Here is an 18352-nt window from a genome sequence, read left to right as displayed (position 1 = left end):
AGTGTCGCTAATGCTAACTGGTGTTTTCCAGACATCCCTCGCAGACTCATGTTTCGCCATCCCCCCGTCCGTGTGTACGCCATGTGATCACGTGACCGCAGACTCATGTTTCGCCGTCCCCCCCTCCGTGTGTACGCCATGTGATCACGTGACCGCAGACTCATGTTTCGCCATCCCCCCGTCCGTGTGTACGCCATGTGATCACGTGACCGCAGACTCATGTTTCGCCATCCCCCCGTCCGTGTGTACGCCATGTGATCACGTGACCGCAGACTCATGTTTCGCCATCCCCCCGTCCGTGTGTACGCCATGTGATCACGTGACCGCAGACTCATGTTTCGCCATCCCCCCGTCCGTGTGTACGCCATGTGATCACGTGACCGCAGACTCATGTTTCGCCATCCCCCCGTCCGTGTGTACGCCATGTGATCACGTGACCGCAGACTCATGTTTCGCCATCCCCCCGTCCGTGTGTACGCCATGTGATCACGTGACCGCAGACTCGTGTTTCGCCATCCCCCCGTCCGTGTGTACGCCATGTGATCACGTGACCGCAGACTCGTGTTTCGCCATCCCCCCGTCCGTGTGTACGCCATGTGATCACGTGACCGCCCCACCTGCTCTTTTTCGGGGTCTTTCCCGTTCCTCTTTTGGTGCGCGGCAGCTGGCGGTTCTGTTGCCATGGCACCCAAACGTACAGCACACATCTGGGGGACAGGCAGCAGCTTCCCATCAGGGTATCCTAGGTAACTTATTGGGTTCATCGCTTGCATCCAATGATGTCCTGAAGATGCCCTTATACCATCTAATAGCTGCTTTTCCATGAACCCAATAGATGCTTTTATTTGTGACCTTTCTGGTCCACGTTTCGGGAGAAATTTTTAACCCACATTTTCCTTGGAGAGGTTCCAGCTGTGGTATTTGACCCCGCACACGGATTTCCCTGGCATGGGCCTGGTTAATACCCTCTCCCTGAAAATCTTCTTTTTCTACCATTTAACAGGAAGTTTTGACCATGTTTGCTGAGGGGTGTGACCTTTAAGGACAGAGCTTTTCAATTCCCTGGGCTCTACTTAACCCCAATTAGAGGTTACTCAGATATGCTTTTTTTAACTGAAATGCTTATTTAATTTTTTTTTTAAAAAACATTTACCAGAGTAATGGCCTCAGAGTCTGTTTTGACCTTCCGTGACGTACTCTCTGAAACACACAGGAGTCTGCCTGCTCTGCCTCGTAGGATTATGGGTAAGCAGGAACACTGATCATTCCTATGGAGTATACTATTAACACCTCCCATTCCTATGGAGTATACTATTAACACCCCCCATTCCTATGGAGTATACTATTAACACCCCCCCATTCCTATGGAGTATAGCATTAACACCCCCCATTACTATGGAGTATGCTATTAACACCCCCCATTCCTATGGAGTATACCATTAACACCCCCCATTCCTATGGAGTATACTATTAACACCCCCCATTCCTATGGAGTATACCATTAACACCCCCCATTCCTATGGAGTATAGCATTAACACCCCCCATTCCTATGGAGTATGCTATTAACACCCCCCATTCCTATGGAGTATGCTATTAACACCCCCCATTCCTATGGAGTATACTATTAACACCCCACATTCCTATGGAGTATGCTATTAACACCCCCCATTCCTATGGAGTATGCTATTAACACCCCCCATTCCTATGGAGTATAGCATTAACACCCCCCATTCCTATGGAGTATACTATTAACACCCCCCATTCCTATGGAGTATGCTATTAACACCCCCCATTCCTATGGAGTATAGCATTAACACCCCCCATTCCTATGGAGTATGCTTTTAACACCCCCCATTCCTATGGAGTATGCTTTTAACACCCCCCATTCCTATGGAGTATGCTATTAACACCCCCCATTCCTATGGAGTATGCTATTAACACCCCCCATTCCTATGGAGTATACCATTAACACCCCCCATTCCTATGGAGTATGCTATTAACACCCCCCATTCCTATGGAGTATGCCATTAACACCCCCCATTCCTATGGAGTATACCATTAACACCCCCCATTCCTATGGAGTACACCATTAACACCCCCCATTCCTATGGAGTATACCATTAACACCCCCCATTCCTATGGAGTATGCTATTAACACCCCCCATTCCTATGGAGTATAGCATTAACACCCCCCAGTCCTAAGGAGTATGCTATTAACACCCCCCACCATTCCTAGTCCATCTGCTAATTCTGAGCACCACTGTGCGAAGGGGTTAGGGGTCATCCTAGCAAAAAGAACTTCTCAAATGACTCTCAGAGAGAAGTTTCTGGCGATCATTAAAGTGATCTTTACTTATGGGTTATTTTTTGCTGGTTATATAGATTATATACAGGTCGTTTAATGGAAATTAGATAAGGACTGTTCTCTCTTACACCAGTTGGCTGTCCAGTTGAAACCCGTGCGCTTTGCTGATCCAGGTCGGTGATAGCGCTGCTCCCCGCGGGCGTACGGACCCTCTGTGTTTCACGCAGCTGATGACCTGCCTGTGGTGCAGTTTTGGGAAGGTGACTTGGCCAGTGAGCTTGTGTGTCTGTGAGCTTGTGTGTCTGTGAGCTTGTGTGTCTGTGCCTTTCCTTTAGCTTTAGAGCCGCCTGCTGTTACTGATTAGTCTTTTAAACCAGCTGGGCTGCTTTGATAGCAGATCACTTGAGCTTGTGGATCAGTTTAGGCCTAAAGTGAGCATATTAGAATCGGGGGGGAGGCTGACGGGTAGAGAGCAGCGTGGGGTTGGGGGGGGAGGTCCTCAATAAGCCGCTCTGTTCATTAGTTTATTATAAATAATATTCTTATTTATTCATTTAAAAGTCCCAATGAAAATGCATTAAAATATTAAGTAATCACAGTTCGCTTCTTACACGTCGTACCTCCAGCAGAGTCTGGCTACTAAGTGAAGTTTTGGCAGCAGTGTGGTAAGAAAAATAAGCCAAAATAGGAAAACACAGCAGAGCAATCAGGGCGGCATGTAGTAATATCTCACCCACAATTAATGTCTGATCATGGCTGCTAATGAAAATTAACGCTAAAGCTGATTTTTAGCGCAAAACTGACCTTTTTTTAATACTATTCGCTTTGAATATTTTGATAAATTTTGGGTGATTAAGAAAACAGGTTAACATTGAAGGAAGTGGACGGGGTGCGATTAGGCTGTGCGCTGCTGTCTGCAGTGCTGATGGTGCACTGGAGCAGTGAGGGTGTTTACCACCACTCAAATGGTGCGGGGGGCCTTCAGTTTGGGGGCCCCCTGATGGCCACAAACAGTCACTGCACTAGGGGTAGCAAGGAGCCCCGAGATGGGCCCCAGAAAAAACAAACCCGCCCTTGACTGGAGGTGAGGGGTCAGGGAAAGTCAAAGGTTGGGGTGGCTTGGGGGATTTTAGGGCAGTGCTTATAGAGGGGCCCCAAGGGACCGCGGATCCAAGAGAGCGTGACGAAAAGTGGTTTTAGAACGATAAGAAGAGCGAGTCGCGCTGTGCTCTTGGGCTGCATTTCACTTTCGTTTCTCAGGTCTGTTGCAGGAAGTTTCCAGAACCCGTCAGGCTGCAGATTAATTGCCTTAGTGGTAAGATAGTAGCGCTGGTTTAGAGAGACTTTTCCGGTCCTTGGGCCCCAGAAACATTGTTTATACCACTGCGTGCATAACTCTCAGCATTCAGATGAACCTGCTAATGGGTCCCACTCCAGACAGAAACTCGCTTTGGTACCTTAACAGCAAAACGCTTTAAGAGTGTAAACAGATGGAGCGTGTGATGGGCGACATGGCTGCCGGCAGCCCGGGGAAGGAGTTCTTAGTGTTCCTGTCCTTTAAAGCAGTGTTCCAGCCAGCCAGTCCACGTTTTCCGTAAGCATCGCTGTGAGTACGTGAGTCTCTTCATAGTGATATCTCTTTGTCCTTTCAGCTTCTGGGAAGAGTCTCTGTGTAATCAGAACCATACCCCTCGGCGCACTGCCGTGAGAACGGGCCCCGTCGCATTTCTCACCACCCCTGTCTTCAAGTGGCATGTGTGCAGCGGAGCAGTTTACAGAACGCAGTTGGTCTCATTCGGGACAAGCTTGCAGGACGTTCCCATGTTAGTCTGGCACCGGCTGGCCCGGCCGTAGCCTGGGAGACCGCTGCGGCCCTCGGTCCCACGGTAAACTGGGATGACACTCATCGTGGATATTCTACGGCCGCTGATCATCCTTTGCATGTAGTGCCCACTGCTAAGTGGAGTAAAGAGCCACGGCTGGGTCAAGCTGAATATAGGGTGATATGTGACTGAGGCTTGAGAGCTCCTTCTAGAGGCAGAACAGGGAAGTGCAGCCTGATCAGATGGTAAATAACTAGCTAAGATGGATTAAGCTGACCACAGGAATGCCGAAGGTGCTGCAGATGCACAGAATGCCCTTCCCGTCACCATAGCAACAAAGAAACCAGGTTCATGGTAACTGGAAAAACCCCAGTTTATTTTTCAATGGATCAATAGTCATGTTTCCAAGGAACATTGTCTTGGAAATCCTGGCTGTTGACATCAGGGATCCTGATCGATGCCTCAGCCTCTCAGAGTATGGCCCAGCCTTTGCCTGCCTGCTGTGATTGGCCGCCGGTCGGGCTGAATCGCGGCTGATTGGCCTGATTAAGCTGATGGAGGCCACAGCCTCTCCGAGGATGGCCCAGCCTTTGCCTGCCCACTCTGATTGGCCGGCGGCCAGGCTGAATTGCGGCTGATTGGCCTGATTAAGCTGATCGAGTTTCCTGTGAGCAATCACATGCATTTTCTGTGTTTTTAATTTGTTTGGGTTTGGGGAAAACTAGCAGCTGTTGGTTTGGATTCCCGCCAGCATGTCTCACCAGGCATATTCTGGAACGGGTGACAAGCGATTAATACGCTCTTTTGTTGACTAGAATATTTACCATGTACAATTCTGATGATTGACACATATTGTGGGGGCACGGTGGCTTAGTACCTCCAGGGTTGCGGGTTCCAGTCTGTTCCCTATGGTGAACTGGTGTCCTGTGTGGGGTGATAAGCTCTCGGCCAGGCTCTGCTGGCAAGACAGTCTCGTACCCCAGGGTCGCGGGTTCGAGCCCGGTCTGGCTTTGCATGCATGTCTGAGGAGGTTGTGTGGATCAGTGCGTGACTGTGTGTATAATCTGCTGTTTAGTCCCACCCCCACGAGACACTAAACTCCTCTTTGTCCCTTTTGTTGGAAAGGTTTGAAATGTGTGTGTGTGTGTGTGTGTGTGTGTGTGGGTGTGTTTGTCTCACTGCATAGGCATGTGCACCTGTGGCTGTGTTCCAGTCACTGTGGTCCCTGCCTCCTAACCCTAGCAAAATATATCTACAGAGAGGATGTGTAAGTGGTCACTTTTGTGGTGGGGGATGAATGGATGGGTGGATGGGTGGGTGTCTAATGTGGATGCAGGGGTAGATTATCCTTTGTGTATTTAGTGAAGAGTGCCCCCTTCCTTGTTATGTTTGTAATAATTACCCAGGCAGCTGTATGTCATGCGCTCCTGAACACAAAAGCGCTGCAGATGGTGAGTGCTGGGGTCGGCGCCCTCACCGGGGGGGGGGGGGGGGGGGTCTCCACGTCCGCTTGACAGTCGCTGCGTTTGTGGCGGCTCTTGAGTTGCGTTATCGTACGTGCCGATGCAGTTTCCGGAAAGTGCGTCTGGGTGAATGTTCGGGAGGGAGTACGAGACACCGAGGGCTTCTGATAGGCTGACATGCCCTCGTTGCTATGGCGCAGTGTGATGTCACCGCTCTAAGCTCCCATAGCATGGCTGAAAGGGGCAGCTACCTGTTATACTGGGAGTCGCCTTGATCCAGCTTCACACCCAGAGTGAGAACTGGAATCTCAGGTCAGAAAGATCGTTTGCCCAAATCCGGACGTGTTCTGTGTATCCGTGTCTCTGTGGATGGCAGATACTGTCTTCCTGCCAAGATGCTTGGATCCTTTCAGAGTCGGGCAGCCCAGCAGAATCAGACAAAACAGAATCAGAGATTTGCAATTCTGTGTTTTGGGCTTATTGCCCTGGCATCTCACTGTGTCTCCTCGTGTAAATTCTGTGCACACCTCCCAGCCTAGTTACCGCTGCTGATTCTACCGGGATCCAGTCGTGTGGCGCGGTTTCTGGTTACTGGTTTAGCTAGTTAGTAAGCTGGTTTGCTATCTCTGATGGGTTGCATTTTGTGTTTATTAGTGTAACATATGGAATGAAGTTTCTTTGTCCCCATCTGATGCTCTGGAACAGAGAAAGCAGGACGAGGGAGTGGAGATGTTCTCAGCCTACGCCCTGGAAAGCAGAGCGAGCAGCTTGACTTACCCCCGCCCTGCTGTCGTGGGCCTGCCTGGTTAATGGGGGCAGCCACGACCCCGGTCTCCCTCCTCCTCCGGTCCTGCCGGGGTCTGTAGCTCTGCTTAACCCATCAGAAGCTTCGTTAAACTGGTAACAACACTCATTTAGGTGGATGGATGGACAGACCGGATGATGCAAGCTGGTCCGCTTCTGTGTTTCCATGTTTTTCTTTATTTTTCTCTACTTTATTTTATTTTTTTTTCATTTATATAGTAGACACTTTTTTATCCAGAGTGACATACAAGTGAGGATCAGAGAGCAGGATCCCTGCAGCGCTTTGGGCTGAGGGCCTCACTGAGGGGTCACATGATTACTCTGCATCCGCATGCCTGCTGCTGTCCCCCTCCCCCCCCACATTGAGTATGTCATGAATGTTTAATGGAGATGGTTACTTTCTGTTGGTGCTCATTAATTAAGAGCAGCTCACCAAAGGCCAGTTTCATTGATTTCTGAAGGTAGATGGTCACCCTGCAGTTTGAAGCCATGATTAATCCGCCGCTCTTGAAGGCCGTGGGGGGGGGTGGGATGACTCCCCAATCCATTGGTGTCGTTCTCGACACCCGTCAGGCCAGTCTGCGGTTACTCTCCCCCCCCACCGCCGCCGCGTGCCTGTTGGCAGGAGATGTTTCAGCCTCCCTCCCGAGGCCCAGCATGCTCTCCCGAGGCCATATTCCCAGCATGCTCTCCCGAGGCCATATTCCCAGCATGCTCTCTGCTCAGGGTGGCATGTGGCCTCCGCGCTTTGGGGCCGAGAGTCAGCCTGTCGGGGTGTTTCCTTTCATAATGCCAGAGAAATTGACCAGAAGACAGTTTCGGAATGAGAAAGTAGCTGTTTTATCTGACGAAACAGCGTGAAAGACTGGAGCTGTTTATGTTTTCGTTTAGTTTCCTTTCCCTTGTCTGCCCACATCTCCTGCTTGCTGGTCATTCGTTCTCTGGTAAGGAGATCCATCATGCTCAGAGACACTGGTTGGGTTTTAAGTGCATCTCGGATGACGAGTTAGACGGTGTCTTTTGTCTATTTAAGACGGATGCAGAGCAGTTATAGGGATGGTTTTCCTCCGGGGGGGTCAGGGTGTCAGACTGTGTGCTACTTCATAGCAGGAAGCTGTCTGTGTACCTAATGGGAGTCACCTGTGGGGGGCCCCGCCACCCCTCCCACCCACTTCCACATAGACTCATGCCTGAACGTCACACCCCAGGAGGGAGAACAGGAAGATTGGGACCTAAGCAGTTGCCACAGCAACAGCACCTCTCTATTTAACGAAAGGTTACATTTCCAGTTTGGCATCTCCTCCATGATCTGAATTCTGTCTGAGTGCCTTTTGCTGTCTTATTCACCCTTATTCTTCGGGTTTGTACCCTGTTCACCCTGTTTATTTTATATAAAGTGAAATGAAAGTACAGTCTGTCCTGGTACAATGTGACTAAAGCGTTCCTGAATAGCCTCCCGTTCGCTCAAATCGCACACTAACATACACGGATCCAATGGGAAACGTAGGGTTAGGAGAATGCAACTCCAGAACTTAGTAATATATGGCAAAGAAAATGAATTAAATAACAAAGTGGTTTATGAGACGTAATTTTGGCCATCTATGTGTATCTGAGAGAGCCGGAAATGCAAAGGGGCACTGAAGGAAACTGGGCTGAGGACAGTCTATGAAAATCCAATGTAAGTGAATTTAAAAAGGTTGCTGTGTGTTTATGTGATAATTTGTTAATTTTTTGGGGGATTTTTAGAATCTCAGACTTTGATCTGTGCAATATGTGGATGTAGAAAAAGTTAGAAAACCAGTTTGACTGATTCACTAAGAACCGGTTCAAAATAACCATTCGTTCATGAATCAGACATCAGTATTCTTCACTTGGATAGCTGGTTCTCCATGCAAGTAGTGTTTCTGGCGAAACCCATATCGCATTGTAGTTTGAGTAGTTTTCTATCCAACTGAAAATCTGTCAAATACAAATATTTGGACTTGAGTACTAATATATCAATTAAGTTCGAACAGATTTCCGTAGTCTGCGTGTGTATGGACATTGATTGGTTTGTTTAGTTGATCTGATTGATCGATCAACCAATCAATAACAACACAGTTAGTCTAGGCCTCTAGGGGGTCATGGCTAGGGGTTTAAATCGTAAACTTTGCCATGATACAATTTGATAAGTGTACTAAACTAGATAAAATGTACTGTAATGTATCGACATGAGTCTCCACTATGGTGAGTCGCTGTCTTGCTTTGTGTAAGGGGATTTCAGTGTATCCTCATTTAATGTATCATATTTAGTGATATAAATCAATATTTGGTAATTGAGTCATTTAAATCATACCATGGCCTTAAAGGGGCTGTTCACCCCAAAACTGAAAAATATATATTTTAGAGGGACTTTAGTGCTGTCTGTCCACCAAGCACCCCAACCCTGTCTTCTGTGCAGTGATACAATCGCTGTGTGTTCAGTAGAGTTCAGTAGAACAAAATTCCTACATTACGCACTAAAAAGTCTGTGGATCTTCAGTAACCGGGTCATGATATCCAGTAAGAGACGTTGCTGTTGAATTTTCGCAATGTATTTTTCTGGCGCTTGAATCACCACAGAAAGAATGAGAGAAGGCCGACATTTCTACGACTGATATCTAGGCAACTCTCAGCAGTACGACCTAGATGTACAGAAAGCACTAAAGCCCATCTAAAACGTATCTTTTTCAGACTTGGGGGTGAACTGCCCCTGTAGCCATCGATATATCTATTAGAATCAGATTTTTATACCCCTAGTCATGGCAGGGTGGCTGCATCGACGTGTTTGCCAGGCCTGTGGCACAGCTCCCTGCAATGGGTCATAATTTATTAACGAGCTGCTTTTAGGCTCCCATTTGCATGAGAAGTGACGACGCAGGCGGGAGCCGCCGTCGGCTCGAGAGCGCAGAAGATTTCCGTAATCATCGCCCCGGGGAGTGAGTCAGCGGATCACGGCGCCCGTCTTGTGTCCCGGCTGAGCCGCACCATCGGATTTCATTTTACGTCTCGGCTGTTGCCTGTGCAGGAGAACAAAACACTTTACCGATGTTCCCCGAGTTTACGCTCCCAGAAAGGGCACAGGGTTTCGGCCCGAAGGAGTCGTCCATCTGTGCCGCTGCTGGATGCTCCGCCCCTCCCTGTGGTGGTACCGCTGAGATGCTTCTGGGCTGTTGTCACGGCGACTGGAGGGGCCTGTGTCTGCTGTGTAGATTAGCATTACCTGCTCACAGTGGCAGTGGGGTCCATCGTAGTCAAGGCTCTGTCAAAGAGTAATACTTCCTGCATTCATATCCTGTAATCAATCGTACGCTGAAGCTATTCCAGTTTTGCAGAATATATACATTAATATGTGTATGTTAAATTACTTATATAGAATATGTATTATAAGATAGAATGACATGATGTATGTGCTCCTCCTCACGTCAAATGTGTGTTAATTAACCAAGTTTCGCTCATTAGACACCACAGTGGGAGGTATAATTTATGGAATCTCTCAGTAAGAACCCCCCCCCCCCAGGTCACATGCTCTAATTTTAAAAATAATATTGGCATTATTATTTAACTCAAATGTTAAAGGTACAGCATGCGGCTCTCGGGGCAGAAGTGCGGCTCGCTCCCAGTGAACGCCCAGGTACGGCATGCGGCTCTCGGGGCAGAAGTGCGGCTCGCTCCCAGTGAACGCCCAGGTACGGCATGCGGCTCTCGGGGCAGAAGTGCGGCTCGCTCCCGCTGAACGCCTAGGTACGGCATGCGGCTCTCGGGGCAGAAGTGCGGCTCGCTCCCAGTGAACGCCCAGGTACGGCATGCGGCTCTCGGGGCAGAAGTGCGGCTCGCTCCCAGAGAACGCCCAGGTACGGCATGCGGCTCTCGGGGCAGCTTGGTGAGGTCTGTACAGGATTTGCAGATGCCCCATTGAATTGACCGAATAAATGAGTTTGTGTCTCTGTTTGCTTACCAGCGACGTGTGAGGAAACAAACCTGCCGCAGACACTTCACGCCCAGCGGATTAACCTCTTAACCTCAATCGATATCCCCGAGCCCCCTGCTGAATCGTAAGCTTTGCATTGTGGGATACGGGGCGTGTGTAGGACATGATGACAAATGCTATCGATTCTGAGGCAGCCGAATCGGTCAAGGAGCAGGAAAGTCAGTTCTTGTCAGATCTTCTTGCGTCTCAGTATGAGTCCTTTGTCACTCCAAAAACAGGCAACACCGTTAATGGACATTCTTACACAGTCTCCTAGCTTGAATCGTTTTATTATAAGGCTATTTTTGAAGTGGGCTATTGGTTATAGGGAAGCAGTCTTGGAGCCTAAAAGCCTATGGATGCAAGGCCAGCTTCCTCATTGGAGCACATTGTTGTCTGAGTCCAAACATCCCTGCCAAGCCGAGCTTGTACTGGTGACTGGAGGCGTTACCCGACTTCCTGTTCCGAGTCCAACCACGTGGACGGACCTGGCGCACGTCCATCTAGCTCTGCAGCTGCCTCTTGGGACTCTTGCCTGGTTTGGGTCTCCCTCCTGATACCACGCTGCTTGGCAGTAGGGTTACCAGGGAGAGTAAAGGTAGCATCTTCAGCAGCTTGCTGTTTCTGGGTTTAGCTTCAGAATAGCAGATGGTCTATAGGCCAGTTGACTCCCAGCCTGGGAACATAACTGCCCTTCGGTTGGAGCCCTGCAGGTGGCGTGAGGAGCTGTAGCAGTTTCATGACATCACCTGTGTACAGCTGTGCCATCCTCTAGGCTTGAATCCTCTTCTTATTTTAATCTCCCAGTTACTTGTGAGTAGTTCATCTGGCTTGGGCCCCCGCAAGTAGAGTAAGAAAGACTTTTCACTTCCTCCAAATGGATTTTATCGGAAGCACAGGTGACCCACCCCCCCGCCCCCCCCCCCCAGACCGTGCTGAGAGCATGGACTGCCATGTCCTTGCCCAGCTTCCCCTGGCAATGAGTATCTCCTGGCATCTCTGACAACTCCCGATGCTCTCAAGATGAGGCACGTCAGATAAGAGCATTTCACCTTCCAGAATGTTCTTTGCTTATGAAAGATCAACTGATCAGATATGGTACCTCAGTATTTTGAAATTGCCCTGGTCCCCCTCCCAGCCTGCCGGTGAAAGATTGGAAGAAATCTAAGATTTAAGAGGCATGAAACGAAGGAGATGAGCGAGGGCAAAAACTAACAGACCGCTGGTGCACAAGCAGCACGTTTTTCTCGCACCAAACTTCTGGGCAGATAGCTACAGCCATATGTGTTGACAGTGAGCATGCCAGGCCGGGTTGGGCCGGGCCCAGAACCGTCTCTGGCCGGAATGTAATTCTGTATGTGACAGGAGTGCATTCAGTAATTGGACCCAGACACCACGCTCATACTTTTTTTGTTTCATTTCTTCACTGCCCTCGTCTGAATCGATGCTCTTCTTTTCCCAGTAGTACCACCCTTATTCCTTATTCCATAACTCAGCTGTTTGGTTGCAGTCCCTGTAGACTGCAGACATGGAGTCTGTTATTTAGTAATGAGGATCCATCATTCACTAACACTGCCCACCACTAGGGGGCGATGGTGGCTACTTGCCATTTTGTATTTATACTGGAACATTCTGATGTTCCTGAACCCGGCGTATCCCATCGGCACTGGGGAAGTGCCACCCTGTTTGGTCACCTGCTCATATTAATTCATGGAGGCAGGTCCTGCGTTTTGTAATCTAAATCTAAAAACACGAAACAAGGAAAATAAAACATTAAGAAGAATCAGAAGTTTGATAAGCCCATTAGAGTAAGCTTTCGGTTGGTGTTCTACATCAGATGCTTGGTAACGTTGGGGAGGTTGGTGGACGTTGAAATAAAACAATGTGATGCCTATACAACAGGCCACATTTGGGGGGCGCTGTTGAGCAGATAACCAATGACGACTCTGTTTGTGGCGTTGCCGTGGTTGACGTGTTTCTGCTGGTGCTGAGGGTTCAGGTTAGGGCATGAATCGCAGAAAAAGGAGTGGGTCTTTCTCGCTGTAAGTGGCGTAACGTTATTTCACAGTTCTGGAGTCAGCCAGCCACCTTAATCCGTGGGAAGTGGTCTAAGAAGGACTTCCTCTGATCTCTTGGCCCTCCTGTTTCTCTCTGAAATGAACCGCAATACTTCTGGGACGTAACATAGTGTAGAGACAGAAGGATAGGAAAAGGTTGGAGGACCTGACGAGGAGTTAGGAGAGGCTTTCGAAGTAGAGGATGAAAGATGGGGTGTTTTAAGTCTTGTCAAACAATCCTTTGTCTACTTTCAGTCCTTCAGGTTGAAGGACGTCCACACTGGAGCTGACAGCTGGGTGTTATCTGAGGAGGAGTAGGCCTGTGATTTATTGACGTTTAGGGGGGGCTGTTTCTTCTCCCTGTTGAGGTCTTTGACGTCCCGTTGATGTTCCTTGTTTAGTTTAGAGATGCTAAACGATTAAACACCAACGGCCTTGGTGCTTCACAATGGAGCCACTATCTACTGCGTGGCTGAGCGACCCCTGGTGGCCACTTCAGGACAGCGCGGTCACTGTCCATAGCGAGGGGGTGCTGGTTGGGCTTTAATGAAGTCGAGGGAGGCTGCTGGTGACTGAGCCGGCCTACGCTGGTGTCATTAAATAGCACTCTGTCTGCACGGGAAAGTCACGGAGTGAGAAAGCCAACACTGTGGTCAGAGCGGCCATCTGTCCTAACGGTGACGTTGTTAGCATAACAGACTATAGTGTGTGATAATGACATTCTGCCTGGAAGGTGGGGGGGGTCAGATTTTTTTTAAATAACTCAGTAGCTTGGTAGCTTGATCTCGAACATCCTCTGCAGAGATGCAAACTGAAGTAGAAGAAAAATTAAATGGGCCACATTAACTATACAGGGACTACTGCGTTTTATATTAGTTATATTATACAATAAACAGTTTGATCCATGTCGTGGTTTCTAGTTTCGTTTTAACTTTCATTGCTTTTACTTTTTTCCGACCTAAATTTTAAGACACGGAAAAGCCAAATGAAAGATTTCAGACTTTCTCTCAGGGCCTGTTCATGCAAAGCTGCCTCGTCTACATAAGAATGAACAGAAAATGATTGTCAGTGGGTCATCTGAGGTAACGCCGATATGCTGTTATTAAAAAGGGATGATGGCACAGGGCCATTAACAGAGTCCTCTGTGCCCTCTGCTCCGACGCCTGGAAGACGGATCAAATTAGCTTGGCTGCAGGAGTCCGCTTGGTTAAGATATGACAAGGAAGGAATGTAGTGCAGCTTTTGTGCAGAAGCAGGACAAGAAATTGCAGGTGAAATGGAATGCAGGTACGAGCCATTTTAAAAAGGAACATGTGAAGAAGCATGGTGGAGGTAAAGAGCATAGGAATTAGAGACTGGGTGATGGCTAGGTCTGCTCCGCACGGCAGGCCAGTAGCAAAGGCAGAGCCGCGTGCTAGTGAGAAAGTGGCAGAAAACGAGATGAAAGAATTAAAAATAAAATTCAATGCAGCATATATGATTGCACTGGTTGAAATTCCATTCACAAAGTTTAAATCACAAATTCCCCTGATGAAGATGAATGGCATGGATGTGTTAAAGATAAATGATAATGATATAGCATGTGCATCGCAGATGAATTATAATGTAAGGGAAGAAGCTTTAAAGGCATTTAAAGGCAATTGTATCTCTGTCATATCTGACTGGAACAGACATCTCAGGGAAAGACGATGTCATCACATACTGTAGGTATGTCTCTGATGGATCAGCTGTGACTCATCTAATAGGGTTGGCTGAGGTTGATTATGGTCATGCAGAAGGGATTCTGAACACTATTAAATCGCTGCTTCACAATGCTGACCCAGCCAACCAAATCGGTGGTACACAAAATGACTGCTTTTGGAGGGGCGCTTTTCAGAAGCGAGATTGGCGAACATGCCGTCTTTCCTCTGTCTACCGCATCGGCTAGACCTGGCAATGCTTATCAGACCTTCTGCAACTACCATGGAAAGCTTTTCATTTCGGTCCCAAAGGCAAGTGAGAGCTGAAGGCTATTGTGGCAGAGTTCGGTTGCACTGTATCAAACCTGTCAGTATTTTTTCTCCAATCAAACAGTTAAAGGGCTGAAGGGAAATGCTGTGAAAGAAGGGAAGCTGCAGGAATCCTTACAGCATATAGATTGTCAGGCGGAAAGTCCAGTGCGACATGAGGGGCCGTCAGAGCCTGGTTCCTGTTGCTGGCCGTCAGAGGGAGGTCTGCAAGCAGGCAGAATGGTCTTCACCTCCCGAACTGTCTCGCTGAAAGGCCCCCAAAGTCTGGCCACATTCAGAACTGATCTGAAGGCTGCAACGGAGAAAACGGCTGACATTACTGTTAAAGAATTGGAGAACAGGACTGGATACGTGATGTCAAATGTTACACAGCCGGGACATTCAAAGGGATCAGACGTCATCGAGTAATTTTCGGTGTTTTGTCATGATGCATGACCAGAGGACATCGCTAACTATGGCGAGCATGAGAGACAGAGAGCTTTTATCAAACAATGGCTGTGATGCCACAGCTGTGCAGAGGGAATGGCGAATGCTGAAAACATTACTGAAGAGTCAGTTTATAGATCAGACTTACAGTGACTTATGCAAAGTGGTGCTGAGGAAGGAGCCGTTCTGTTCAGTCTTAAAAAAACTTGCTTCACTTAGTCAAATTAATACTGGTTCTTCCAGTGCTAGTGTGGATTTTTAGCACAAAAGAGAATAAAACCATAAGTGTGCAGTTTTCTTGGTATAGAATCACTGGAGGACTTGGTAAGGATGGGTACCGAACCCTTGAATGTTTTCTTGTAGTGGGCAGTGGTGACCTAATGGTTAGTGCCGCTGCCATGTCACAATGTCACATGGGGTAAATGCAGGGGACGCATTTCATTGGGCACTGCGTGCAGTGGTGTGTCAACAATGGCAACTACGCACTTCCTGTTATGGGTAAGACAATGCAGTGGGCAGCTCAGATGGGGGGGGGGGGGGGGATAAATGGCCGCGTGAGGCAAAATGTGCCATGTAAATATTTCTTATTTATTTCACATTTGGCATGTGATGGAGATAATGGCCCCTAAAAAGCATTTGGCTCCGAAATATTCTGTGTTTCGGAGCTAATGTCTCCTAATGTTGTTGTTGCTGTTATTATTGTTGTCTGGAGCCCTAAGAGTTTTTTTTTGTCAAAATTTGTATGTTGTGCCGCGGTAAACCTGCAGTTTCCTTCAGCATTAATAAAAGCATCCATCCATCCATCCATCCATCCATCCAAGCAGATACAGGTACCCAGGCATCCCTCTGCCCTCACACCTCTTCTGCGTCTGTCATACTGTTGGGTGGCTACAGCTGCTGTCCCCTGGTACCTGGGACAGCCGGGGGGTGGGGGGGTGTTCAGTAACAGTGAGAACTTCCATGGAGTCTCATCTCGTAATGAGTTTATGGTAAGAAGGTGGACCTCAGCCGACCGCTGGCCTACGTGACTTTCTCCATCTCATTATCCTCCTCTGGCGGTGATGGGTGGGGGCTGCTTAGGACAGGATAGGGAGGAGGTCAGCTCCTCAGATGCCAATTATGTGGCAGTGTGTGTGTCTAATCATAACCTAGGAGGACAGCGGAGATCGTGCTGGGTGGCAGTCGAGTTAGCAGGCCTGTTACAGGGGAGGCCTGCAAACTGCTGTGTTAGGGCAAAGGGGAAGTGCGGCTGGGGTGCAGGAAGGCCTGGGTTCCTGCGGCAATCAGGCCTCTCTTGTCTGCTACGCATCATCGGGGATCGGACAACAAACAAACTCCCCCCTGGCAATAATTACTTAATAACGATAATTTTTTTCCAGCGACATGCTGCCGTTGCAAAGGTGTTCAGCCTGGTTGCCTATTTTCATGGTTTTGCCGTCGTCATTCAGCTACGATTTCTGGTCCTCTGGGAGTAAGAGGGAATGAAAAGGTCAAAGGTGAGAGAAGGGGAGAGATCGGACTGTCGCACAGAAGTGGATTGGTGTGAGATGGTGGGGAGGGGGGAGATTGCGGGTCGGGGGGGGGGGGGGGGGTGGCTCAGCCTCCGTACCGGTCATGGGAAAGTCGCCACCTTCAATCCCATCTTCGGCAGAGTAGCCACATTTACGCCGGGTCCTTCAGTTCGGCCTTTAGCCCTTTGGAGAGCTTCTCTCTAACCTCTGTATGTACGTCTTAAAAAGGAGAGCATGATGGAATATTCATCTAACACATTACAGTGTAGCCGTTCTCATACTAATAGAAATGGCAAACGATGTAATTAAAACTGAGCAGGCAGAGATGGCCGCTGTATTTACTGAAATCACCTGGGATTTTCCTCTATCGAGATCAGCCGCATTTCACCCAGACCGTGTCTGAGAGATCCAGCGACAGCACTCAGCTGTCCTGTAAGATGTCATCGTGTTAGTCACGGCCACCAGCGAAGGAGATATTATTAGGGTTAGGGGTGGAGAACGTACGCTTGTAATTACAATGTGACCGTCATGAAAATAAAATCGTTTGTCGGAGGTTAAGAAAAGTGTGTAACCATGGTAATTTGTACAGCTGAATTAGTCTGTGCAATGCAATGATAACATTCTAATTAAATCTCTAAATTTAAAAAATACACTAAATATAGGTTGTAGTAAGAGATTAAAAGAGAATTAAAACCAGATTAGAGTAAAACGACCCTGAAAAGCTGCCGGACTGAAAATGACATTTTAAGTATGAAGAGTGGAAATAGAAAAGCATGTCAAATTAAATTATTTGCGAGACGGCATCGCTAACCAGAGTTAGCATCATTAGTGCTTTGCTCGTCCCTGCTGATCTCCTGTGTATTTTAATCACTTGTCACAGATTACACATTAGAGTGTCCGTGCGTAGACGAGAGCGAGCTTTGTAGGTAGACGTGGTGGGTGTGCTCAAGTACATCGATTAACGCTGCAGTCAGCTGTCCTTTCTACCCCAGACTTATTTGTGCTTGATATTTAACAATTAAAGGTCATTTCATTTTTTTAGAATATCGACCTGTTTACTGCAAATCCTGCCAAATTAAAAACACTTGAAAAGATCATTTATTGGACAGTGGGATTGAAAAGCCTTACTTGGAGACTTTTAGGGACTGTGTGTGAGTGTGTGCTTTGCGACGGCCTGGCGTCCCCTGCGTGGTGTCCCCTGCGTGGTGTCCCCTGCGGGGCGTCCCCTCTCCTGTGCTGTCCGGCACAGCTCAGGGTTCACTGCAGTCCACACCGGGATTAACCGCTGGGAGGTGGATGGCGTTCAGGGGCTTCCCCATTGATCCTTGTTACAGTCCCAGGTCTAGGTCTAGGTCTAGGTCTAGATCTAGGTCTAGGATTAACATTGTTATTATTTTGGGTTAGGACCGAAAACGCCACAGACACCAAAACGTAAGATAAAAGTAGAAAGATATGCTTTTATTAACATGTGTGGGCAAGTAAAGTGACAAGTGACAAGTGACAAGAGCAAAAACAGTACCTGACCGGCGGGAGGCTATAGGCGCGTCAAAGAAAAGAAATAAAGAAAAGAGTCTAAATAACCCCCAAAGGAGAACTACTGTGTCCTGCCCAAAAGTACATAGGTTGCCTGCTCCTAAACTGGTGTGACCAGACATTCAGTATTTCTGTGTGGTAAATGTACATGTGCACATTCTACACTGAGCCCCACCACCTTAGGAGTCAGGTGACGGTATCCTGGTTACCAGAGCGAGCAATTCGTCATTTAGGATAAAAGTCCTCGCACTTAAGCCATCACGGTGTAAATGTGCACCAACGTCAAGCACAAAGGCATCTATAAATCATACAGACGAGAATACATCAGCAGGAATCAAACAGGAGAGTCAAAACGAGGATCGAGCCCGGACTCCAGGTGCCATTCTGCTAGATGCTGACTCCGCCGTGCAGGTCGTTCTGACTCCGCCCCAG

The 18352-nt window shown here is 48.2% G+C and overlaps 1 protein-coding gene across 3 annotated transcripts in view; it reads left to right on the top strand.

Moving 5' to 3' along the window:
* LOC111852246 (zinc transporter ZIP11-like) overlaps nucleotides 1-18352 on the top strand; it is an 81982-nt gene that overhangs the window by 18530 nt on the left and 45100 nt on the right. The gene's annotated exons all lie outside the window — the stretch shown is intronic.

Source organism: Paramormyrops kingsleyae, chromosome 5 (assembly GCF_048594095.1).
Source record: "Paramormyrops kingsleyae isolate MSU_618 chromosome 5, PKINGS_0.4, whole genome shotgun sequence".
In the NCBI taxonomy this organism is placed as follows: domain Eukaryota; kingdom Metazoa; phylum Chordata; class Actinopteri; order Osteoglossiformes; family Mormyridae; genus Paramormyrops; species Paramormyrops kingsleyae.
The sequence above is the reverse complement of the archived record's forward strand: the minus strand, read 5'-3'. Positions and strand labels throughout refer to the sequence as shown.